Source organism: Python bivittatus, unplaced genomic scaffold (genome assembly GCF_059951505.1).
Source record: "Python bivittatus isolate LINGU-HERP-01145 unplaced genomic scaffold, Pbiv_v1 ctg000080_np1212, whole genome shotgun sequence".
NCBI lineage: Eukaryota > Metazoa > Chordata > Lepidosauria > Squamata > Pythonidae > Python > Python bivittatus.
In genome coordinates this window covers 33,303,745-33,329,456 of record NW_028277035.1, presented here as the reverse complement: position 1 = coordinate 33,329,456, position 25,712 = coordinate 33,303,745, and the positions used below count along the sequence as shown (strand labels likewise).

The following is a 25,712-nucleotide window of genomic DNA, read 5'->3' as shown; positions in this document are numbered from 1 at the left end:
CAGCCAGCTCAGACTACAGCAATACTGTATGCCCTGCACTGATTGCCAGCCCCTTTCAAGGCTTAGATCAATAATGTGAACATTCAAATAATACCACTAACATTTTTTGAGTTGAGCCTTGAACGTATTAAACCATTTAGATAACTGGAAGATTGGTCTATATCAGTTGCTTTGAAATGTGTCTGCTCTTCAAAACATACTTGTTCTTTTCATCTTCTAATTGAGGAAGCTTGATATTCACCCCATGCTATAAGCTGGAAATACTAACTAAATTTTAAAATAGTTTAAATTAAATAATTATATAATTTAATACTAAATTTTGTTTGCTTGTACTGCCCAGCTTGAGAGGTGGCTAAGACATATATTAAATAAATATATGCGAGGTAAATGCTTGACTACTGGCCTATAATTCTCTGTCTAAAACCTCAGCAGAGCAGCTGAATGTTTGTATGTAAGTGAAGAGCTATTCCATTAATGTACTCTCAAAGCATACTTAATGATTATTTATGTCTTACCTCTGTATCCACCTCTTTTTTTCCATAATGAAAATGCCAGATGCTGAATTCCCAGGTTGTCTCCCATCCAGGCAGAAATAACACATAGCTCTACCTAGCTTCAACTAGCTAAACATCTTTTATTTCAACATTTCAATTTTAATATATATTGTTCAGTTTTTCTTTTGCAATTAACTGACCCAATAATCAGAGTCAACATTGATCTTTTCTGTTTTGGTACAGTTCTCTACTTCAAACCTCATGAGTTAATTTTCGGAACAAGACTTCTAAAGGACAGAGGCTGTGTAAAACTGCTAGTGCCCAGCGACCCTACATCGATTTATCAGGTGGGGAGAGGAGCAGAGTTGACCTTCTCAGGGCTAATTTCAGGACCACTTTTACTGCTGATGCCATTTCTCATACATGCTCCATTTTCCAGGGAGCCGGTCTATACATATGGAGGGGAGGGAAGGCATTTCCTGCCTCTCATGATCAGGAATTCCACGTTTGTTCCAAAGCCAATTCACAACTCTCAAACTGAATCTGCAGTTCTTGAAAAAGCTGAACTCTTACAGCACTAAAACTGCAGGGTAGTTTACTGGTTGCTTCACACTGAGCTTAACACAAGAAGGGGGAGGACCCTTTGTTCATTTACAAAGATATGAATAATGTTGCAATTGTGACACAGTAAATCTTAAAGGAGGTGCTGACTGGACGCCTGAGCTGAAAGCACCCTACTGATCAATTACAAAGATGTACCGTAAGCCAATATCAAAGCAGGCTTTGTGTCTTGCTCTGCCAGTCAAGCAGCAAATGTTACAATTTAAGGCAGTCAGACTTGGACTTAAAGAAAACAAATGCACATACACTATGTTAAAAGAATTCTTATAAAATAGTAGTACGGTAAAAAGCTATCATAAAATAATGTTATTGCCAAGTTTTGGAATTTACTCTGTATCCTCCCACCCAAAGAAATGAGTAATTCCTTGAAAAGTGATGCAGCTTTTGCACTTGGGGTATATTAACTTTTAACTTTTTACAGCAGTTCACAACAATAGCATACTAAAGTCACAAGAAAGCAACACGTACAAAAAATTGAGCATATAATTGTGCTATTTGTGCTATTAAAGCTACCTTGTGAGATACGGGATGAATAGCAGAGACTGCATTAGTAGCAATGATTTACAGATAAATGGTCTTTATTTTTTAAAATCAGATTGAAAATGTAACATCCATTTCAATCCTCCTTGTATTGCTTTTGTATAGCAACTTTGCATGACCTACTATACAAATATCATTTACCTTTTGAAAGAGGCACATTATTTTACCATAAGCATTTTACTGATAATTTCTACATATCTTTTTATTTAATTTATATTCCAGTGCAATCTAAAGTAACTCTCATTAACTATCTTACACTATATAAGAAATTTCCATGGCAAGTACTGAAATAAAAATAAACCAGATAGAAACTGACATGATCACAAAAACCAGATAAACCAAATAAAAATAAGGAACAAAAGATGGCCAAGACTGACAACGTGTTGTGACAATATGGGTGGCAGGAAAGTTTGCTGCATTTATCCAGCAAATTAAAGAACCTTATTAAATAAATTATTAAGAACCTTGGATGCATGATGCATAAATAAATGCTTTCATAAAAAAACAAAACAAAAATCATAAATACCAGCTCTGTTATTTCCTGAAATATTCACACACGCAGCCATGTGTGCACACACATATCATCTGTTTTTACTGAAAACTGTATCGCAAAGTTCTGAGAAATATAATTGTATTCCTACCTACATACTGATCTGAGAACTGCAAATCAGGTTCACTGTTTTCAGAGTAGGGACTGAAGAAACCCTTGACTGTTCTTACTTTCAGAGATGCCTCTAATCTGAGCTCGCCATTCTAATAAAATGCATATATACTGTGCCACTGAGTAGTATCAGCAGTTTGTTTTGCGACAGCATATAATCATACATACATTACTCAACATGCCTAATTTGCATCTAAGGCTTTTTGTAGAGAAGTAACTGAAGATTCATATTCCTACAACACAGTTTAATATGAATGTAACTGTGATACTGTCACATTTGTATAGTGGTTTTCTACATACAATATATATTTTTTGATGTTTCTTAGTGATGAGACATTCTAAGTTATGATTGCTTGTAGTGATCTCCATAAAAAGGAAATTGTGTTTATAATGTTTGCTTTATTTACAAACATAAAGGATGACTTCTTACACTAAAACAGGCCATCAGGTCTACTAGTTCAACAGTGTTTATGTGGGGATTATGGGTAACACTGTGAGGGCAGTCATCAATTCATGGAATAAAAATTTCCCTCAACCCACCTGCAACTCTTTCAGAGGGCCCTCCAATCTTTCAGAACACATTTGGGGAGCTGTGAAGGCTTTTGAAGGAAAAGGAAAACCTGCTATGCTAACAGGGTCCATTTAACTGGTGGATGGAATACCTTGGATATATTTTCCATTCTGAGTAATTTTATATGTAGATGTCAGTGACTGAGCCTGAATCATTCTTCATGCAAAGTGTGTGCTTTACTACTTCATTAAGGACCTGAGTGAGAAGTCATGCATTAGGCACGAAAGCCGGCTGGGGGACTTTGGGCCAGTCACTCTCTCTCAGCCCAACTCACCTCACAGGGTTGTTGTTGTGGGGAAAATAGGAGGAGGAAGGAGTATTAGGTATGTTTGCCACCTTGAGTTATTTATAAAAAATAATAATGGTGGGATAAAAAAAATCTAAAAAAGTATTTCTGAATGGCACACCTGCAATGTTCTTTGTACCCGTTGCAAGGTGTGTAAAGAATCCCTTGTCTTGCTACTCTTGCATTGTGTTTGTTGTCTCCAAACTGCTGAGTTAACATGCGGCAAACTTTAACCACGTAACATGGCTTTCTAATTCTGTCAGAATGATCCACTGAAGCTAACTGACATCCCTTTCTTCATCTCAACGGAAGTAATAAAAAACTAAAGTATGTAGACTTCTTTTTTTAGTTCCTCATAATTTGCAGCTTCTGGATTTCCCCTGGGAAATCTTTTCTCCGTTGGAAATATTACTCTTTGGGACATATTAACCGCAGACACTCTCTATCCGACCATGTACTTGTCCATACTTTCCAGATTCTGCTGGTTAAGCAACTAAGCATCTCCCTTCCAATATATATTATATTTTTCCTGTTTCAGTGTTTGCATACTTTTCTCAGCATTTCTCCAAGTTCTGCATTTTTACCAATGTTGCTAGACTCCTAAACTTAAGAAAGGCCTTTAATTCTGGGTTACTGAACACAGTGTTACCAAACCAAGCCTGGGAATGGCTCATTCACCTTAGTCACTGCAGCTGTATTTTTAGAACTGCTCAACTGGAAAGGGGATGGAAAAGGGTAACTTGGTTGTATGTTGGTTACCTTTTTGATCAGAAGGTAGGAAAAGTATTGGCTATAACTTTATGTATATATCTATAAATGCTTTTCTAAATAATGTTTACATGCATTTAGCAGTAACATTTTAACTATTAAATAAATTATGATTTATATCCTGTTTTTCTGCCCATATACAATTCTTGAGGCACTGTATAATACGGCAAATAACTATGATTAAAAATATTTGCCTACCGGTTCAATATGCCTTAATATTAATCACAGTGTATATCAATATCTTCAAAAAATATGCTATGTAACACTGAGATATAAAGCTATCCAGTCAGTAAATACTGATGCTGTAAAAAGATCTTTACTTTTTGTAAGCAGTGGCCTGAACTGTTCTATTAATTTTCTACAATTGAGCCTGAAGTGAAGTTATTGACAAGGGACAAAGCATCTCTTGTCATTATTCCCTGCAAATGGAAAGCATATTCCTAATTTTCTGTTGATATTTCACTTATTTTCACTTATGAAAGGTCTTGTTCTCTCATCATAAATAAAGGGCAATACTTTAAATTTCTGATACCAGCTTTTACTATCAGTAGGTCATCTTATTTTCTCACATACACAGAGGATTTTGATTTTAATTTGCAATTGCACAAAAGAAGTGTGTGTATCCTTGGGGGCTGGGGGTGGGGGGGAGAGATGATAATTTGCCAGATGAAGAAATACCTGCCTAGCAGTTTGTTCTTTTTCCCTTTTTTAAAGACAATTTAAATTTAACTAATAAAAACTTACAAGCCTACAATCCAAAACTCAGAACTCTATTCAAAATTTTCAAATTTGGCTTTTGATACATAGTACAAGAGATATTTAAAAAATGGTTATCTTCAATTCTGCTAGTAGACTGTAGCCACCAGGAATCATTGTTGAGGTTAGAGTTCTTTAATATTTGCTGGTCATTGACTGAATAAAGACATGCTGCTGTTGTTGTTCTTTAATCTATTTACATTGATCTGAAGTCACAGATGAGCAGTGAAATACCTGTATTTTGTGCCTGACTACAAAATAGTGAGGGCACTAAAATCAAAAGAAGTAGTACCAACTCAGATATCTATCAATCTGCATCAGTACCATTTACATTGTAAATGTAAATTTTATGGTGTCTGCAGCAACTCTCCAGAGAAAACTAACACATTCCTACCTGGAGATGCTGGAAATTGAATCTGGGAGTCTTGGCATACAATCATGTGTGGTATCAGTTATGATCCTACAATCTGATGGACTACTTCCTTTGAGTGATGGGTTCAACTGATGCAGAAGGCTTTCTAAGAGAGGAGGTATCATCATCAAAAAGGGCTGTCAGGCTTCACATCAGGCATAACTGTAAATCTTGACTCTCCTACATATAGGAGTTGGCTTATTTTACAGAAGATTCACAGACAAAATTTGCCAAAGATTATACTTATTACAGACAAAAATAAAGTCATCTGCAAACAGAAGACCTGCCTATTACAGTACATAGAAGAAGTCAAAGGCTATATATAGGTGTACAGAGTGATGCTGATAACCCCTATATAATTCTCACATCTATTTCCTAAGATAGGGTTATCAGCCAAGACCATACCTACATGGCAGCTAGTAGGATGATCTGCTAAAATGAAATCGTGTTGATGGTAGCACCTAGTTGATCTGGGATGATCTGAGAAGCTAAGCAAGACGGGGCTGATGATTAGTCAATGGGCAGGAGAAGATCTGGAAATTCCAGGACTATTGGCTAGATTGTGGAGTTGAAAAAGGATCCCAGAAGAAAGCAATGGCAAACTACTTGTATAATACTGTCACGGAAACTACATCAATGCTGTCAAAAGGAGACAAGTTCAACTCGAAGGTACATTTACCTTCCTTTTGAGGACAATGTCTTAAATTCAAGATAAGCTTCGTTTCAAGTAAATCCAGTGTACGTGTGTGTGTGTGAGTGTGTGTGTGCATGCGTGCATGCATCTCTTTCTCTGTGTATGCATGTATATGTATATATACATACATGTATGCGTGTGTGTAAAAACACACACACATGAATGTGTTCTTTTCTGCTTTAGTGTAGAGGGGGTTAAGAACTAGTTTTCCCCCAGGCATGAGGGGGCAGTTGAGTGGAATCCCCTTTTGGTTGTTTTCTTATGGTGTGTGGTCACCATTTTATATTTTGTATCTTATATTTATATATTGTATATGTTTTCATATGACATGGTTTTTTGGTTGTTTTTTATTTTAATTTTTGTATGCCACCCAGAGTCATATTGTTTGAGCTGGCTGGTCTTATAAATCTAGTTAATAAATAAATAATAGTGTTTTGTTGGAGAAAGACAAAGTGTTAACCTGACCAAGTACAAGTAACAGCCCACATTATATTGTGGTTTCAAAAGTGGCAAAGCATAGTTGTTTTTCTGCTCTTATTGTGCCTGTTGATAGCTGTTCAGCAGACCTATTTAAGGCAATTCACTCTTTGCTGGGGAGGGAGAAGCCACAAGACCATCTGCAGGGTGGTTGTGAAGAATATTCTAGGCATCTGGTGCATAGAGTCACTCAGAGTTGCTTGGAGTTGGACTCTGGCAAATATTACTGAGGTGACTTGAGGCATGGTTTTGTATCATTAGCTGGGATGAATTTGAACCTGTAGCTTCTAAGGAAGTGTTCATGGCCAGGTCTTGACCACCTGTTTATTAGATCCATGTCCCTCCTGGTTGGTGACAGCTGTCCTGGAGGTGACATTCAGTAAGGCCCATGCAATAGTGTCAGTTTCCTTGAGAGAAAGGGATTCCACATATTTTGAAGAATGTGGTGGTGGGCCCCCTCTTCAAGAAGCTATTACTGGATCCAACGTTCCTAGACAATTTTCATCCAGTTGAGAAGGCGGTTGAGCTGCAGCTTCAGAGGGTCTTGGAGGAAATGGGTTTTCTAAACCTTTTTCAATCAGGTTTCAAATTGGGGCACAGTACTAACAGCATTGATTGTACTTGTTGATGACCTCTGATAGAACTGGGATAGGGGAGCTACAATCATCATGGTTGAGAAGGAAACTATGGTTGATGCTATCAAGAGCTACTAGTAATGTTGCTCCCAGTTGGCCTTGTCAAGCCTGCAACCTGAAGCAAAATTTGAAGTGAGTCTTGATACCACTCCTGCTTTACCTGCTCAAGCCATACCAACTGAAAAGCAGAGGAGTGCTGTCAAACTCATTCCCATTTTGATTCATGTGTCTCCCACAAATTCATTTATCATTTAATGGAATGTGAGGATTTGAGCTACAAAAAAACTCAGTTACTCAAGCCTATTGTTTCTATAAACAGTTTCTGTTTGCAGGTAATACAATAGGCTGGGAGGACAGAATGCATCTGAATGTTTTGTGTGACACAGAAAATGAGAAAATGAAATGTATGTGGGAGAATTAGATGTGAGTGGATTCAGTATGTGCATGAGAACATAAGATGAGTGTTAATATGGCATGCATGGATTTTTTTCTAGATTAAAATATGTTGTTAGGTATAGTAAAATGGAATTATGGACCTTGATCTCCAAGATAAATGGAGAACAAATATAGACTGTTATAAAATAAGACAGTGTTGTCATTTTCCATATTACATTTGCTGGGATTAAATATGAGAATGAACAGTTGCCTGAAGTTCTCTAGCTATGCTGGTTACAAATTCTTAGAGTTCAGGTCCAGCATCCTTGGTCAACAATAAGTAACAGAAAGCAATGTTATGGACAAGCTAGGTATATGGGGAGTGTATCATGTGAGGAATCTAGTAGGTATATTGGTAAGTACTAAGATGTGATTTTAAAATTCCACTTGTTTTCCAGCAACTATGATCGTGGAATACATTGGCTGTTAAATTAAAACTCCTGTTAACTGCAGTCACAATAAGCATGTTGTGGATATGTAGGACACAATTTAACAGAAAAGACAAGTTCTCAACTCATTCTGCACATCTATATTGCTATTATGAAAAAATGCAAGTTCAATAAAAAAAGCTTTTAGTTTGAGGTGTGAGCACTCATGCTTCAAAAAGCCAGAAAATTGGAAGCAAGATTGTATATGCTGTGCAAGAGAAACTGGGGAGAGACTGTTCAGCCTTATATGCTCTAATCAGAGTCAGAGTTCCTGTATCCACAGTGTATACTGGTCTTTCAATTCATGTTTTAGACAACCAAATCAGTGTTCAACAACTGGGATGTGATTGCATTTCCTTAGATAACATTTCAATATTTGGAGCAATTAATGTTATCTGTAAGTGAAGACCTTCTATGTCAGTCTATTTCTCTACTTGGCTTTAGTTGTTGCTACATGCAAAGAGAAAAATCTCAAGAATACTTTATAAATAATGTCTGGGGAAAATATTTATTTATTTATTTTATTCAATTTATATAGCCACCCATCTCAAACAAGTGACTCTGGGTGGCTAACAATAATAAAAACAATCAAAGAAATAAAACAATACCAAAACAAAAGACAAAAACAAAAACAAAAACAAAAAAAAACCAAACAGCCAAGAGATCTTTAAAAAAACCATTGGTGTCAACGCAACCATGAAACGGGGCCCTTCACACACTTGGGGCCCCAGGCCCAGGCATAAAGACAGGTCTTCAAGGCCTTCCGAAAAGCCAAAAGAGTCAGGGCCAGCCTAATCTCAGGCGCCACAGCAGAAAAGGCACATCTCCTGGTCCTGCCAGCCAACATTCCTTGGCTGACGGGACCCAGAGCTTGCCCATTCTGCCAGACCAGGTTGGATGGATGGACAACTGGAAAAAGATGGTCCCTCAGGTAACTCAGTCCCAAACCATGAAGGGCTTTAAAGGTGACAAACAGCACCCTGAATTGCACCCAGAAACACACCGGCAACCAGTGCAGCTCCCGAAGCAATGGTGTTACACGTGCCAAGTAGCCGACACTGTATACAACCTGGGCAGTTGCATTCTGTACCAGCTGAAGCTTCTGAATGCTCTTCAAGGGCAGCCCCATGTAGAGCGTGTTGCAATAGTCCAAACAGAAGTTCACGAGGGCATGAGTGGCAGTGAGTAGATTTCACAGTGAATCAAAGCTTACAAACATTCTAGTTGCATAACGCAATGCGGTACATGCAATAATAAATCAAATGCCAAAGTTGTTGTTCTTAGGTTGTACCTTACACTCAAAATCGGAGTTTTTCAAACCCAAGAGTTCAGGGGAAATAGCTGAAACAAGTGGAGCAGTCTTCTCATACTGAAATGTGGCACTTCTCCATTGAACAGGCTGTACTAGCAAGCGATCGTAGAGGCAGAGGAAATGGACCATCAGAAAAACTGAAGTAATGAGTTATGTGGTTGGATGATTCTCAAGTTACCCCAAGGAGCATCTACCCCTGAAGAAGACACACAAACAGTGGTTGCTCCATAGTTGCCGGTACCGCTGGACACACTAAGTATTCCTATTTGGGATAACAAGCACGATCCCACATGCATGGAAAAAAAGCCATCATAGTGCTTTAATTTTTAAATGTAACATAGATTTTTATCATGATGGGGGGGGGGATAGAATATTGATTATTGTTGTTGCTTTGATTAAACATGCTACTGATCTTGTATTGTTGCTCAATAGCCTTGGGCTGCCCGTGTATGTTGTGATTCTTGCACACTCCCATGAGGTTAGATCTTCTAGAAGTGTTAGTAAAAAGCAAGCAGAAAAAATAAATTCCTGCCTTCTTGTTTAGTACTGTCAGGCAAAAAAGATACAACAGATGTGATATGATCTGATGAACTGAATGATTTAATTACCAGATTAACTCAGAAGCAGAACAGAGAAATGGGTTTTATTTTAAAATGACTAAGTTATTTCAAACCCCTTTATTCAGACAAAGGGGGAAAGAAAAGAAGAGACAGAAGATAATGTCTGTTAGAATTAATATACATAATTTCTTGGCTGTCAGTTAAAAGTAAAGGTCCTGTTTCAAAAGAGTAATCGTATTTATCTGTTGTTGAAATATGGCCTTTTAAGCTTCTCTTGATAACTAGATTAGGACATGTTAACCTTGGAAATAATACATGGAAAAAACTCAAGCCATGCTGACTTGTTATTATACCACTAACAATGTAAGTAGCACTTCACAAAGCAATGAAAGAAAAAAAAAGGGGGGGGGGAGGGGATCCAGAGCACAAAGAATTTATATTCTGAAATTTAATAATGATAAACTGATTGGTCTTTGATAGGAGAGGACTTGGAATCTCAGGAAGATTCCTGACCTTTCTGAAATCAAAATTAATTGGGAAAAAAAACAATTCCTAACCAGTTGTCTCATAACATTCATAAATTTGACTTAGATAAAGTTACATAATAGCATTGCTTGACAGATTGTTCCCTTCTAGTTTTTAACAAACCCTCATATAAAGTATCAGATTGAGATAAATTTATCCCAATTATTTAGGATAAGCTGTTCATAAGGATTTGCATAATGATTTCATTAATTCTACTAGTGGAGCTGCTGACTTTCATTGATGAAGTCTTATGATGCAAAACAGATAGATACCAGTGGTTAATAAACACACTGTTGGCTTCCTTAAGTCTATAATATGCTTTTCTCATGATGCTTCATCAGACATTGCTTCTGAAGAGCCAGAAAACATTTTCCTGTTTAAAATGTAGGAGTACTCACTATTGGGTAGAATAACATCTGTCGGCCAGGGTGTACAGAAACAAAACTCTATGATACATGTAATTCTGCATCATCAAAAACCATTTCACAACTGGAATTACATTGCTTTTTGCAACAGAGTGTTAAGTGCTAACAGCAGCACAGCAGAAATCTCTCAGGCATCAGTTTTGATTCTGAACTTTGAGACAAGAGTCACTACCGGAAACAAAGAAAATTATAGCGTAGGCAGCCCAGCAACGTTCTGAAGCTTCTCTAATCACAAGAGGTTGTAACATCAAGGAAAACTGACATGTTGCCATCTCTCTGACAGCTCTGTAACTATCCCTCCCTATTATCAGTGCTAAACAAGCTGTTCAGGAGAAGGTCATCCCCGAGAGCAAAAACAGACTGCCAATTCTGAATGCCCTGTAAACAAGGTCCAAAGCCATTCATCCCCAGCACCAACAAAGGAAAGGAGTAACCAAAGTGGAGACGTTGAGGACCATAAGCAATATAAGCCTCCGTAGTTGCTATAGAGTTATCTGACTGGTTGAGGTCTCAGCTGTTTGAAAGAGGTCGCTGACACGTGCAGCAGAAAGAGGGGGCAAGGCTAGGAGTTTTAGAACTGACAGTAATCTCACAAACTATCATTTATTTGATTTATTTATATCTTGTCTTTCCTCCAGGAGCAAAGGTAGATATATAAGACACCTGCCAATTATCCTCAGAACAACAATCTCATGAGAAAGTTCGGCTGAGAGATACTGACTTACCCATAGTCACCCAGTGACCTTCCATGACTAAGGTTGGACTTGAACTCTTACATCAAGTTTGAATATTTCGTATATTTAAAAAAAAATTGAAGCTCTTCTATATACATAAACATTGCAAGATAGGCAATCAATTATTTACACATTATGCTGTCTTTTTAAAAACTTTGTTGATATCGCCACCAGCCACAATAAAAGATCTAAAAACAAGTGAAGATTCCAATAGCAACTCTCGTATGTACTGGGAAAACAAAAAAAGGAATTTGGCCTATTATGCTTTGCAAAAAGGATTACTTTTCCTCAAAAATATAATTTTTCTGGTCTACTCCAACCCTGCCGCTCCATCTGTTATATGTCAATTTTCCCATTACAACAATTTCCCCTGATTTTTCATAACAGAGAACTAGCGATGCAGCCTGTGGTTATTTCCAATATTGTGCTATAGCACAGTGTTGTCCAAACTTGGCTACTTTAAGATGAGTGGACTTCAACTCCCAGAATTCCCCAGCCAGCCATGCTGGCTGAGGAATTCTGGGAGTTGAAGTCCACTCATCTTAAAGTGGCCATGTTTGGACAACACTGTGCTATAGCCAGCCTTGCCACAACCATCACGAATCGAACAGTTATCTTATTTTCAGTTCTTTGAGTTGCCTCATTACATAGTGACAGAAAATACATCTCAGGACTGTAAATGAATTTTATGATAACCATACTATCATCTAATAATTTCTGACCAAAATCTGTGTACCACCTCACAAGACCACCATACATGCATATAGGTGTCCTTTATTTAATCACACTTCCAACATTTATCTTTCCCAGTAATTTTAGTTATTTCTATGAGGGTATAATATCACCTATGAATCACTTTTAAGTTATTTTCCCTGATCCTTACTGATATTGATTGTAAGGGAGGGTTCCTTCAAAGTGTAGTACATTGTGTGTCAGAGATATTATGTCTTAAATCTGATTCTCATATTTCTTTAAAAGATGTTGGTTCCACTCCAACAATTTCTAACATATTATAGATTTTTGACATTAGACCTTTAGAGGACTTTGAAGGTTCTAACATAAGATTTTCAAAGGCTGTAACAGTCATAATACTGTCATTTTATGAATTACATTTGTAACAAAAAAAATCATTTTATTAATGCATAGACAATTAAGGTTTAAACATGCCAATTTCTACTTTAAAGTATCATTGGCACTACTTGATTATTTATAAAAAGTCCCTTAATCTAAACCGATTTTGCTGTGTCCAGATATTACTAGACATTCATTCTAAATTATATGGGAAACAATCATAACCCATAATTGGCACTAAGGGCGGGGGGAGGGGGAATGAAACTAATTTTTTCCTCCAGTATTTCCATGTCTTCAGAGAACAGTTGAGGAACCTATTGATATGTTGGGTTTACTCATAGTATATGCCTTGCTTTCATAAAGGGTATCAATTCTTTTCTTAATATCTTGGCTTTCATAGATGGATTATTCACAACTATGAACCTCACTCCATGCAGTAGAAGGAGTTATTTCATACTGAGGAACACCCATGGCCTACTGAGATCAGTATTATCTACTGTCAGGAACTCTAAAATTTTAAACAGGAGTCTTTTCCATTGTTATTTGCCAGATATTGAATTTGGAAATGTTTGCATACAATGTTTGCACTCCATTCTTAGCAACAAGGAAGAGCCCTTTTCACTCTATATAGGAGCAATCAAGCCCATTCTGTACCGCAACACTGTACTGCTTTGTTAATATACATAGTCTAAGCCAGTTCCTGTAGCTTAGTATCCTCATATGTTTTGGGACTGCAGCTGCATAGTAGTTACTTATTTACTTATTACTTGAATTTTGAAACTGCCTGACTGTATAATGACCCTGGGCACTTTATGGATAAAAATTAAAAGAAAACAGAATATATCAAGACAAAAAGAAGACAACTGGCTAGAGACCAAAACTCGTAAGCAAAAAATGACCAAAGGGACTCAACCCCCATCCTAGCTCACGGCTTAAGAGAACAACCAGGTCTTAAGCAGTTTGTGGAAAGTCAGAAAGGTGGGAGCAGTACGAATATCCAGGGAAATAGGATAGAAGCCATCATGAAGAAGGTAAGTTTCCTGAATCCTGCAAGATGACACTGGGGAGAAGTTCCCTCCTACCCTTTCCATGTTCCTCCCAGGTCAAAGCATCCATTCACACACACCCCACCACACATACACTACACACCATCAAGCACCTAACATACCACTCAATCAAAAATTCACGAACACACCCAGACCTCCCAGAAAGAGACACCCCCCTTTTCTTTGGTCACAGCTGCCATCTGCCACTTGGCAGCCTATGGTTCCAGTGCTTGCCAACTGGGGGCACCTGGTTGGAAAAGACTGACTTAAGCCATGTATAATTATTTACTAGGAAGTAGAGTTGAAACTGCCGATGGTGAATTAGGCTGCACTAGGATAGTAGGAGTAAACTTGGCTTACAAATACATGAATGTATCAGCCTTGTCCATAAGCTCGACAGCTATAAACTGTGTGTTTATTCCTCTCTCATCTTCCCTGGAAGAAAATGTTTTTAACATACCACATCTTTCAGTAACAATCTGATGTTCATATTGGCCTTTTCCATTGGGCAACTATTATTGTATAGTTAGAGGTACTGGTTTACTTTCAACAAAGGCAAAAAGGAAAAGGAAAAGGAAAAGGAAAAGGAAAAGGAAAGGAAAGGAAAGGAAAGGAAAGGAAAGGAAAGGAAAGGAAAGGAAAGGAAAGGAAAGGAAAGGAAAGGAAAGGAAAGGAAAGGAAAGGAAAGGAAAGGAAAGGAAAGGAAAGGAAAGGAAAGAAAAAAGAAAATGGTCACACAATTCTGCACAGAAGCCCAGCCTTACTTTAAGAAATTTTAAGGCGTACATACAAGTTTTTAAAGGCAATTGCTCAATTTTATCCATAGAGGGATCTATGCCTTGTCACTTTCTCCAGAACAATCAGTGGAAAAGTGTCCATCATAGTTCGTGAAATATAAATGTATCAAAGCTATAATTTTAAAAGTAATGTTTTTTTTGCATTACTTGTATGAAGGTTTCCAATTATGATTATGTTTTTATTTTATCAGTGCATAATGCATTATTACTGAATTATTGATCTGTGTGTTTTTTGGTTGTTTTTGAGGTTGATCATTGCTGTCATGAAACTTTACGTAAATTATGTTCTTTTTTGTATTACTATTAAATGAATGTGGGTCATTCCATTCCCAGAATGTGCTCATTCAACAAGCTCAAAATGAACTTTAACGGTATGCGCTAGAAATTCAGAGCCATATGTGCAGCCCCAATCAATCCATCTGTAGACCATGCTGCATGCCAGCAATTTTAGACACAGTAAATTGGAAGAGGGACCCATTAAATATCTGAATTTAATTAATAAACTTTTTTCCCCTTTTTCTCTCTTCTGCTATTCATCTAGGGAGGCTGCTGCTACAGCAGCTGCTGATTTGGCATTAAATATAAATGGGTTTGGTGATTTAAACACAGATCTACAAGCTAGTGTTAAGAATTATTAGCTTATAAAGCGTTTTGCTCACCTGTTTACTTACATGAATCTAGGAGGACAAAGTACTCACAAAAGAGATTTTTTTGATCCATAGATTGGCAGATCAAGGGATTATAATCACTGAATTAAATCTCTTGGAAAAGCACTGGAGCACGGATGCACTCAATCAATTATAATAGTAATGCTTTCTTAGCATCTAAATAAAATTTGGAAACAAAAATATGTAATGGAATTGTCACAAGATAGACCTTAGAGCTGGGGACTAATACTAATCTCTCTTAGTCTTTCCCTAGACTGAATTTTAATTTTTAATGACTGTCAACATTTTTTCTTTTCTCTAAGAAAAACAATGATGTGCTATCTCTCTCCATTCCTTCCTCTTCTTCCATTTTTAAGATCTTCTATGGCTTTGGAGCTACATAGTTGGTTTAAATTTCAAACTCATCCATGATTTATTTTGTCATGGTTTGTTTAGTAAACAAAACTAGTTAAGTTCCAACACTGCATTAAGTCATAAACTTCAGTTACTAAACACAATGATTGGGTCACATAACACAGTAAGACAAAGTTAAGTAGACCACATTGTTGTTCAATCACCTTAATCTGATCTTGATCACTGAGAAGGCAAAAGCCTTCCTAAGAGAGAATGAAACCTTAAACAAATTCAATTTTCTACACCAAAACACAAGCCACATTTGTTCTTGGTTACTTTTCAGCATACCCAATCAAGGGCAGCTTGAAATTCTAGAGAGTCTTCTAAACTGAGGCAGGGAAGAGTAGAGAAACCTAAAAAAGGGAGAGAACATAGCACACAATCTACAGATGATTTCCCGTTGGTTGGTAATCCAATCTAACATGCCCTTGATTGACTATTCATATAGAGAGGGAAAGTTTCCATCGAGTCTTTCTATAGATTTGTTAATATACAGTTGCTTAGCTGATATGTCTCCTGCTTTCTGCTTGCAAGGGATCTGCACATCACACAACAGATAGAAACAGGTGTGATTTTAACAGCTACATTTTATATCTCCAAAATATGAAATACCAGTTACCTATTAATTCTCTGAGATGGTCTAAGGATTTCAACCTGGGGGGTTGAACCAGTGGTGTGCTGGAGCTGACTCGCAAGGGCCAATTGTTAAATTTTCTGGAATTTTGCAAATCAGTTGACAGCAGAGATGAGCCTTGATGCCTAGTGCACCAGTCAGCTGTTCCATGGCTAGCAGTGTGGCGCAGCAGCAGCAATGGGGCTGGTAGCGCCCGTTCTGAAACATTTAACAGCATACCACTGCTTCTAACCCTATGGTTCTATTCATGCAGTCTTCCCAGCAAACTTTGGGAGGGTGCATTTCTGTTGCAGAAATGTTTCAGCTTGACTGTCTGGAAATTCTCTATTATTTTGTAGAAAAAAGTACTGTACTCTGTTATTGTCAGTTCTTTGAGGTAGACCAGGTCAGGAAAAAGATACCAGAAGAAATACTATACTCCATTGATTTCAGGCTTCAATAACAGAACCTTAAAAGCCTGATTACATTTCTCCCTCCCTCTTACACTAAAAAAAGTCAAGACAAGGCAATTTTGAAACCCTTTTGCAGCCCTTCCTGTTTTCCCAGGCTAAATTCATGTTTTCACAATGACTGCCACATATTTTCTTCAAAACAATTCCGTACTCCTCTACAGCTATAGACACTAGCCACAATTACTTCCTTCCCTTCAGCTATTGTGAATGGATTTTTAACCATTTTGTTTGATGAAGAATTCCTAGAAGCCAAAATGTATGAAGTTTGTAAAACTTCAGTTGAGCTAATATTATTTCAATAGAGATTTTAGGTTGAGTGTAGTTTCTTGTGGTTGTCTCCCATCACTGATTATTTAAAACCTCACAATGAGGCATCAATTTAAGCTACTTATATTTAAGCAAAAGTGGGGAGCTTCTGTCTTGTTGATCAAGCATGAATTACCTGGGAATACAACTCATTTAACTAAAATGCAGGCTTTTTTTGTCTTTATGAAGCACCTATTTCAATATATTGCTAATATAAGAGACTATATAATCTAAATTATATAGTCATATAATTATATGAGTTAACTGAATTAACAGGATAACTATATATAGTTTTTAAAAGAAGAAAATAAGTAACTACAGGTAGAACATCTCAAGGAAATTTGAACTTACTAAAAAAATTCTGTTTCTTGCATGAAAAAAACCTTGAGAAAAAAACTTCACAACATTCCACTGCTGTAGATCAGAAATAATTTTGGCCTTTCAGTGTTGTATTGTAGATATTGTTTCCTACATTTTCTCATTAAAAGCTTACACTATGGCAAAAATTCCCTATTATCTACCCCATGCATAAAATGATTATTTTAGCTACACCCCCATGTACAATAGATTCCACTTTCTAAGAAGCTTGCTTAGAATGACATCTATCTATCTATCTATCTATCTATCTATCTATCTATCTATCTATCTATCTATCTATCTATCTATCTATAGGAGCATGTTCATTGTAGGAGCATTTTTGACAGGCCAATTAATTGGGAACAATACTATGGGAGACACAACTTGCTGCCCCTATCCCCCCCCCCCATTTGTAATTTATTATCAATCTGGAATTTTAGCCTTAGGATCAGCTTTTCATGAATAAAAAAATAAAAATATTTACAATACAAAATGTTCTACATATATATTTGTGACATCAAGCACTGATAGTGAAAGCTTGGTATTTCCATGATTTGAACTGAATCAAAAAGTGACTCTCCAACTGAATGCAAATAGGCACTTGCTAGGGAATAAGCAGTAAGACATCTTGGAGGCAAGATTTTCACTGAAAATCTTAGTCTATTTCCAGTTTAACTATTATTAGGAAAATGACTGAAAATAAAATGTTTAATTTATGCTATAACATAAATCTATGTTATAGAACGATGTCACAGTTACACTTAGAGTACTCTGAGAAGTTCTAATAAAAAACCCCCACACCACTATTAGCTGAAAACAAGTCAGGAAACAGCTATCAAACTGATCAGGGGAGCACTTTTTGGGAACGTTTTTGTTTTGTTTTAGTGAAGCAGGAACATGAATAAAAAGGTACATAACAGAGCTTAATGAAACTACGTGTGCTGCGGATAAAGATGATGAGAAATGCTTTTTTCCCATGTTACTTACTATGATAGAACTCACATCATTGGTGTCATCCACTGAGGTTGGATGGTGGGAGATGGACATTACACCTGCCGGTGTTTTGAAGGGGCCCAGGTCTTTGGTGAGGATGACTGAAGCCTCCTTTTAATCTAGGTTGTTTTCTTTTGTTTCGACCTGATTTGCTATTCTGCCAACTCCATCTTTTGTTTCTTGTTGTTTTTATTGTCTTGTTTTCATGTTTTAAATTATTTGTAAGCCACCCAGAGTTGCTGGGAGTCAGGCAGCATAAAGATTTTAATAATAATAAAAATAGATCAAAGGAAATACTTTACATAATGTACAGATTAAACTGAAAACGACCACTGCCATGTAAGGTAGTGATGACCACCAACCATGAGAAATTTAAAGGTGTTAGGCCATAAACGGCAACTAGGAATTTGTCTTCAAAAATCTACTTCATTCTAATGTCCAGGTTGTCAGGACAGATTTCCTATTAAACATGTTTTCCTAGAGGTGTTCTAAGTAAAAAAAAAAAAAGAAAAGAAAAAAAGACTAGATGTTCCATAATGGTTACAACCAGTCCAGGAAGTATTGCAAAAACTTTCATATTAAAACAAAATGAAATTTCCCAGGTTATGTGTTTGGGTATATATATACATATGGAAAGACAATTGTTGCTAGCTTCATGTTGCTTATAGGTGTTCATCCCATCATGGATTTCTCAGTGGACAAAATTCCCAGCTCTGCTCCCAGAGGCACATAATTCATTTAGTCTGTTGATAGGGATGAGCAATCTAAGATTGAGAACAGCATGCAGTTTGCTAAGCCCTTCTTTTGGCAGACCCTGAAACCTTCAGAACACAAATCAGTGGGGTGGTTTTCTTCTATTTTGAGACAGAAAAGACAGAAAATGCAGAATAACTCCTAAACCAGGCTTAGCATAACTGAATTCCTCATATTTTGCAAGAAGTCTCTTTCAGCTTTGTTTAATCCTTAAAAGTCCAGGGTTTTTTTTTTTTTAAATAAAGAGATCTATATTTTCCCAATACCTCCTGGATTGATTGTAACCATTATGGATCATCTAGTCTTTTTTTTTTTTTTTTACTTAGAACACCTCTAGGAAAACATATTTAATAGGAAATCTGTCCTGCCAAACTGGACATTAAAATGAAGATTATGTTACAGTCCTGCACACTTTGCATCATTACACACCTACCCCAAATGATCAGGTACAGGATCTACTTACCAAATGTTTCCCCATTCCTGCCTTATAGCCATTAGTCTAATCAATTCAAAAGTACCGTTTGAATCCTTCGAGATTCAAAACATACTTTGCTGATCTTCACTGCACTTTTCAGGAGATATTAGTTGCTACCAAAAGTTTTTCTCTCTATGTAAAACATTATACAAGTTTTTCCCCAGTGAGGCAAAACCCATTTAGCTAGAAACTGGCAGAAGAGAATATTGTTGAATGGAACTCACTGAGAAATTGCATTTTTCTTTCCAGTAATGGCAAGAGGAAAAAGCATAGGATTCAATAGACACAGGTAGTAGAAGTAACAAAGAAAAACAGGAGGTAACAGGCTATTTTGGAACAGATGGGAAGTCCTGCACATCCATAGTTTGCAGGATTTCCCTTCTGTTTTCAAATAGCCATGCAGGTTTATTTGATCATTACTAGAGTGCTCCTCATATCAGAAGCAAAACCTGACATTTCAAGATGACTGTGAATGGCAATATCGGCAATTTCAACTTTTATGACCAGCTTAATTTTTTCCCTATTATGTGTGTGATAGCATGACTACAGAGAAAAACACTGATATGAATCAAACTACATAGATATTCACAAACCTCTAGTCTGAGTTTCCTATGCCTGGGAAATGGGACTATGGGCTAAACCAGGGTTCCTCAACCTTGGTGACTTGAAGATGTGTGGACTTCAACTCCCATGCTGGCTGGGGAATTCTGGGAGTTGAAGTCCACACATCTTCAAGTCACCAAGGTTGAGGAACCCTGGGCTAAACAGGTTACAGAGTAGTGGCAGAAGATAAAAAATTATTGATGAGTTCATTCCTGTAGACTCCAGTGCATGACAACTCATAACACCACCATTTGCCTGTTCATTTTTAATTATTAATAAAATCCAAAGACCTGGGCCAAAAAAATCACAGCAAATAGTCCCCATAGTGTTGTTGAGACCCAATGGCTACTAAAAACTGAATACCCAGATTGTCCTGCTCTTCTTATTCAGATTCTAATTCTATTGAGTACTGAAGCAACTTTAAGCCTCTTTATGTGAATCTCCAAACTGAACTCCACTTCAATCTAACTCAACTGCTAACTGGAATACGAGTCCTTGCCTTGCTGGCTTTTCCTGGATCAGAGTTGACCTTTTAGTACAGCATGACTTTTGCTGCGTTTAAAGCAATGTTAGTTGCCTATGAACTTCAATCATTTGTGTGTAAGTCCTTGTTTGCAACTTTAATGCTAAGAGGTGCTGACTTCACATGAATGCACGAGGCTGAAGAACATCAGGTTACGCCACTGGTCCATATAGGAGGCAGCTCTAGAATATAGATGCTGGGATTGAATCTGGGATGATTACCTGCAAGCTTCATGCTTTGCTGGGTTACAGCCTTCCGTACATTAAGGATATAATTTTTTAAAAATCTGTGGAACTACTGAGGTGAACACCGTAACATGGTTCTCCTGATTGCATTCTGGCAGAAAATGAAAGTACTGTATCATTATAAGATATTGCATTAGTACAGGAGCATATCCTGACCAATAGTTCATTAGTAATCAGCTGAAATTCTGATTTTTTTACATCTTTTTTCCTACGGAATAAATATTTGTATAAATTGGCGATCATCTATCATCAACATATGAAAACAGTCCTGAATTATTTTGCCTCCTGGAATCCTTTAAACTGACTTAAACTTGTTTAGCTTAAGACCTGTGAGTGGCAGCTGTAGCCCCAAAGCTCGGGCTTGATGCACAAATCCTGCCCCAAGTCATATCTACAGGATTATATTCGATGGCAAGTTTGCCAACATAAGAGGGATAAACAGGTTTCTGCTGCAGAATGTCATTTTGGGGGAAGGAATGATCAAAAATTCAGAAAACTGTGGAAATTGAATACCAAACAGATTCTTTAAACCCTTCTCTTTTCCAAACTGGTCCTATTTTCTAGCTCCTTTTGGGCAAATCACTGCATTAGCAGATGAATATCAGAACTTCTCATATTTGTCCATTTTGCAAGTGCAATATACATGATACCACTTGCATTCATTGGATTGGGTAGAGCTTGGAAATCTCCTGTGATATCCTCAACTTCGTTAACCAGAGAAACCAAAAAAAGGTCACTTAACATTCTCTTCCCTGCTTTTTATTTGAGAAGAGTAACAAGAATTTTCAATATTGCACATTTATCCAATACAAACTCATGTATCTCAAAAATGTCAGGACACCTAGCTCCTATTCACTGAGATTCAGCTCACTTGCAGACTCACCCCTTTTCTTTATTTTGAATGAGTGCTACCCCCATCTCTTGTTGACCTTTCCCTCCCTCTAGGAATCAAGTACCTCTGCCCTTGATTTTGCTGCGGACCGTGTCTTCCCATGTCAATGAAGGTTGTTAACTCAGCTAGGAATAGTAGTAACAGGAATCTATCTAGAAAGCGGCTCCTTTACTGTTATTTATATAATTGCCTTTTTCTAGTCTCATTCATATGCAATTAGTTTTAATGAAATACTTAATTTAGAACTCTTGGGTTGATTAAATGTTTTTTCATTAAACTTCATTATGTTTTGCTATACTTTCACCAGGAGACAAAACATTTTTATTTGGTTATTAACAGGTGTTTGATTTATTGTTGTATATTTAATCATACACACATCCTCTAGATAACATGCTAGATATACGTACTTCATGGCACAAGCTTTTAAGAGTAATTGACTTAAAACCAAGAAAGAAAAAAAACTATTTTCTTCCAGATTCCTTGTAAAGCCCATAGGTAAACAATTGGGTGATGGATAAATAACATGTGATAGTGTGTTTCTTATTAGGAATAAAGGGCTTTTTTACTTTCGCTTCTGCATATTTATTTATTTAAAATACTTATATGGCCATCCATCTTAATTAAAACTAGAACTCTGGGGAGCTCACAACTATATAACAGAAACATATACCCCCCCAAAATTAAAAGCAATAATAATAATAATAATAATAATAATAATAATAATAATAATAATACAATGAAAACACCCTGCTGCCACACCCAGACTCCCTTGATGCAGCATATGACACTCTCTTCCAACTCCAGCTTTACCCTATCACAGCACTTGGGGAGAAAGTCAGCTCTTCACAGCTTTCTGGAAGGTTAAAAGGGAAGAATCCTGCTGGATCTCAAAAGTAAAGATATTCCGCAGAGCAGAGGCTGCTATAGAAAATAAGCACACTTAGGTCTGGTCTTCCTACCTTTATATTGTGATTGTGCTGGTTCATGTAGATGTTGTGTCTCACAATGGTGCAACAGTAACCACAACACTACTTCAATGCAACCCAATTAACTGAAACAAGCTTTAATGCAAGTTAATGTCCTGTTTCAGATCTTAAACTCACACACAACACAGTTGCTAGGTGAGGAAAGCAATTTACTCAAGGCTGGGGAGATAACAGCAGACAAGGGAAGAAATGTAAATCAACCAAGCCCTTTGGAAAGAAAGCTTGCCTGGGTGGTTTTGATTTCAACAGGAGCGCACAGAAGAGTAGTCAAAATCCAGTCCAGAGAGCCAAGTCAGGTTTGTTGGCCAGTTCAAGGTCAGAATTCCACAAGCAGAATTCCCAGGAATGACACACCAGACCAAGAAATTAGCCAGTTGTTTCCAACAGAAAAACATAGATCAGGGCTGCCTCTTAAATCAGGCTGCAGCCAGCTGTCTTTAATTAAGAGTGTTACTCCCTTGCTTGGCAAGAAGCCTCATTGACTGTCTTTGCTCTGTTCTACTCACTAAGTCTGAGGGCTTGGAGGCCGTAGATCATCATCTGACTGCTCCAGCTGTTCTGATGGTGCCTGTGTTTGATCAGCCTCAGATGATCCTGGCTTGGTGTCTCCTGAGGCTGACATTCCACTGGTTCAGCTGGAGCAGCTTCTTCAGTCAGAGTCTGAGTCCTGGGCCATGACAGTTAAGTTCTATAAGTGCCCATGTTAGAAGATGGATTTTAGACTTAAAATGTAATTCAACTTGCACATGATTGCTTCATTTAGCAGTTTTGATAATTTTACCAAAATAAATGTTATTCTATTTCTTTAGATAGTAAAGTAGAAATCTACTTTACTATAGATTTCAAGTTAATAGTTAAAGACAAAATTACAAAGGCCAATAAAAGAGGAAACATTGCTTTAAGGGAGACAGTATCCTTGAGGGCTACACCAAATTTAATGCAGCCTACCAAGGACTCCAAAAAGGGGACCCCCAAAATGTGAGGAGGCTGTAGAAAATTTCTAAATTAAAAATAAATACTGTGCACAAAAACAATTCTATTTATTTTACTGAAGCTCTGATAAAAAAAGGAAAAGGCACTTGATCACTCTTCATGTGAAATCACCTTAATGATTAAGATAATAACAAGACTGCTCCTTTCTTAACATGAATCCTAATGATCACCCCTTTTATAACAACTTATCCCCCAATTTCAGATTATTAATAAGAAGTAAGAGCCATGGACACACTTTTTGCTGACCTTCAGTTGATTGTAATCTGCAATTTGTAGGAACTTGAAGTGCCAAGAGACAGCCAATAATGAGGTGCTATGATAAGTGTCAGCAGGCAGTGCTGTGAATGCTTTTATATAGGGACTGACATAAGTGGGGGTGTTATGACTTATAAGTATTGCAGAACAGTTGTTTGGAAAGCATTGGGAGGAATGAGGGGGAAAGAGAAACACAGGTTGGGAAAGCATAGAGTAGATGAATAGGAGAGAGAGAGAGAGAGAGAGAGAGAGAGAGAGAGATGCATACAACTGCAGAAGGCAGACAAAGAAAAAAAGGACATATTAGAGAGGTCAGAGAAGTAAGCAGGGAAGGATCAACTGAGCTTTGGGAAAAAGGCATTACATATAAAATAGAGAGAAAGAGACAGAAAGCACAGCTCTAGTGATGAGACAGATGAGTTAGAAAGTTACAAAGATGGGAAAAGGAGAGAGGAGAAGCAGTGGATTAGGTAAGGTAACAAGTAGATGGAGAAGACCATGGGGAAGCAAGAACTACTTCTTACCAAACTTCACATGGCCTAAAGATCACAGTTTTGTACTACTGCACTACTAGTTCTTTAGTGTCCTTTAAGGAAATTTAATTAGCATACTTTATTATGCTATTAATCATTAGGGCTGATGTTTCCAAATGCTCAGGAGCGCATATAAAATTCCTGTCTTTGAATTATTCAGACTCTTCTCTTTAAATCATTCTCTCTGAATCTTCTTCTAGCTCACATGGCTGCTCCATAAAATGTGCCTGGCTTTTCCCACATGTGTGTGCATGCGCAATCATTTCATTTTAGTACCTTCCTCCCTTCATTTATACAATATAAAGGGTGAGTCATCAGTTTTTCTAGAAAGCACCAAAAGAACAGACTTTGAACAATTACTGAGCAACAAAGATGGATAATGAATATTTGCTACTCCAAAGAGCATTAAGGTTTTCTTGACTATGTACATAAGTATAGTATTCCCAAGAAAATCAATTACACTCACTCCCCCAACCCAAAATTATGAAGGATCCCTGTTGTATGGAATCCTTTCTGAATTAACACATTCTCTTGCTACAATACAACATTATTTCAATTTCTTTTAATAGTAATAATACAGTATTTCCCTTGTCAGTATACAAAATTAACTGATAAATTATTTCATGAGTTCAACTTTAGCATGCTGTACAGAATGATAATTTATCATCTGACATTTATAAAAATAGCATCATGTTGACAATGCAGTATCAGGCTCTATTTATATTTTCTCTGCACAACAGGCACCAGGCTCATAAAATTCCATCACAAACGAGAGGCGAGCTTTTGAAACTGCCACGTTTGTCTCTGTCAGTATCGGTACCAAAACTGAAGAAAAATTACTGGCTTCCTCCTCTCAAATGCTTATGCAATGGAGAGGGAGATGTGAAGAAGTGGTATTTCGTCTCTCAGGCATCCTGGGCAGTCTCATTCCTTTCCATCAGATGCACCTTTGCTCCCAGTAGACAATCAGTACTGCGGTAGAGAGTTTTGTCTCTCCTTTCTAAAACTATTTTCTAGACCAGGAAACTGAATTAAATTTGCTCTTCCCCCCCACCCCAGAACCACTATGATTGTTTCAGAAATAATCTAAGGCAATGTAGGGAGACATAAAAAAGTGCACTTTCTGTTCACCCTGACACTGTAGGGCTTTAGAAAGGGAGCAAAAACCTAGCCCTTTGTTTGGGCCTGGATGATTGGAGTTCCTGTCTGAAGGAATGCAATAAATATGAGTCTCCAATTGCCAATTAATGGTTGTACCTTGTTTTAGCTGGCATTGTTGACTGTGTTTCTGGTTTATTGTATCGTTACAGTCACATTGTTCAAGTGGGACAGCCATATAAATACCTTAAACAAGCAAACAAAGTCTTAAAAAATCATGCAACCAGTGAGAACGTATTGGAATT

General features: G+C 37.2%; 1 protein-coding gene and 1 long non-coding RNA gene across 5 annotated transcripts in view; one reads left to right on the top strand and one right to left on the bottom strand.

The window, feature by feature from the left end:
* Positions 1-25,712, bottom strand: part of SPOCK1 (SPARC (osteonectin), cwcv and kazal like domains proteoglycan 1) — a 524,632-nt gene that overhangs the window by 296,167 nt on the left and 202,753 nt on the right. The gene's annotated exons all lie outside the window — the stretch shown is intronic.
* Positions 1-25,712, top strand: part of LOC148216659 (uncharacterized) — a 187,277-nt gene that overhangs the window by 21,946 nt on the left and 139,619 nt on the right. For both annotated transcript variants that reach the window (XR_015794779.1, XR_015794780.1), the window contains exons 2-3: positions 9,177-9,327; positions 11,239-11,357. This is a non-coding gene — a long non-coding RNA (uncharacterized LOC148216659). The remainder of the gene's footprint in view (positions 1-9,176; positions 9,328-11,238; positions 11,358-25,712) is intronic.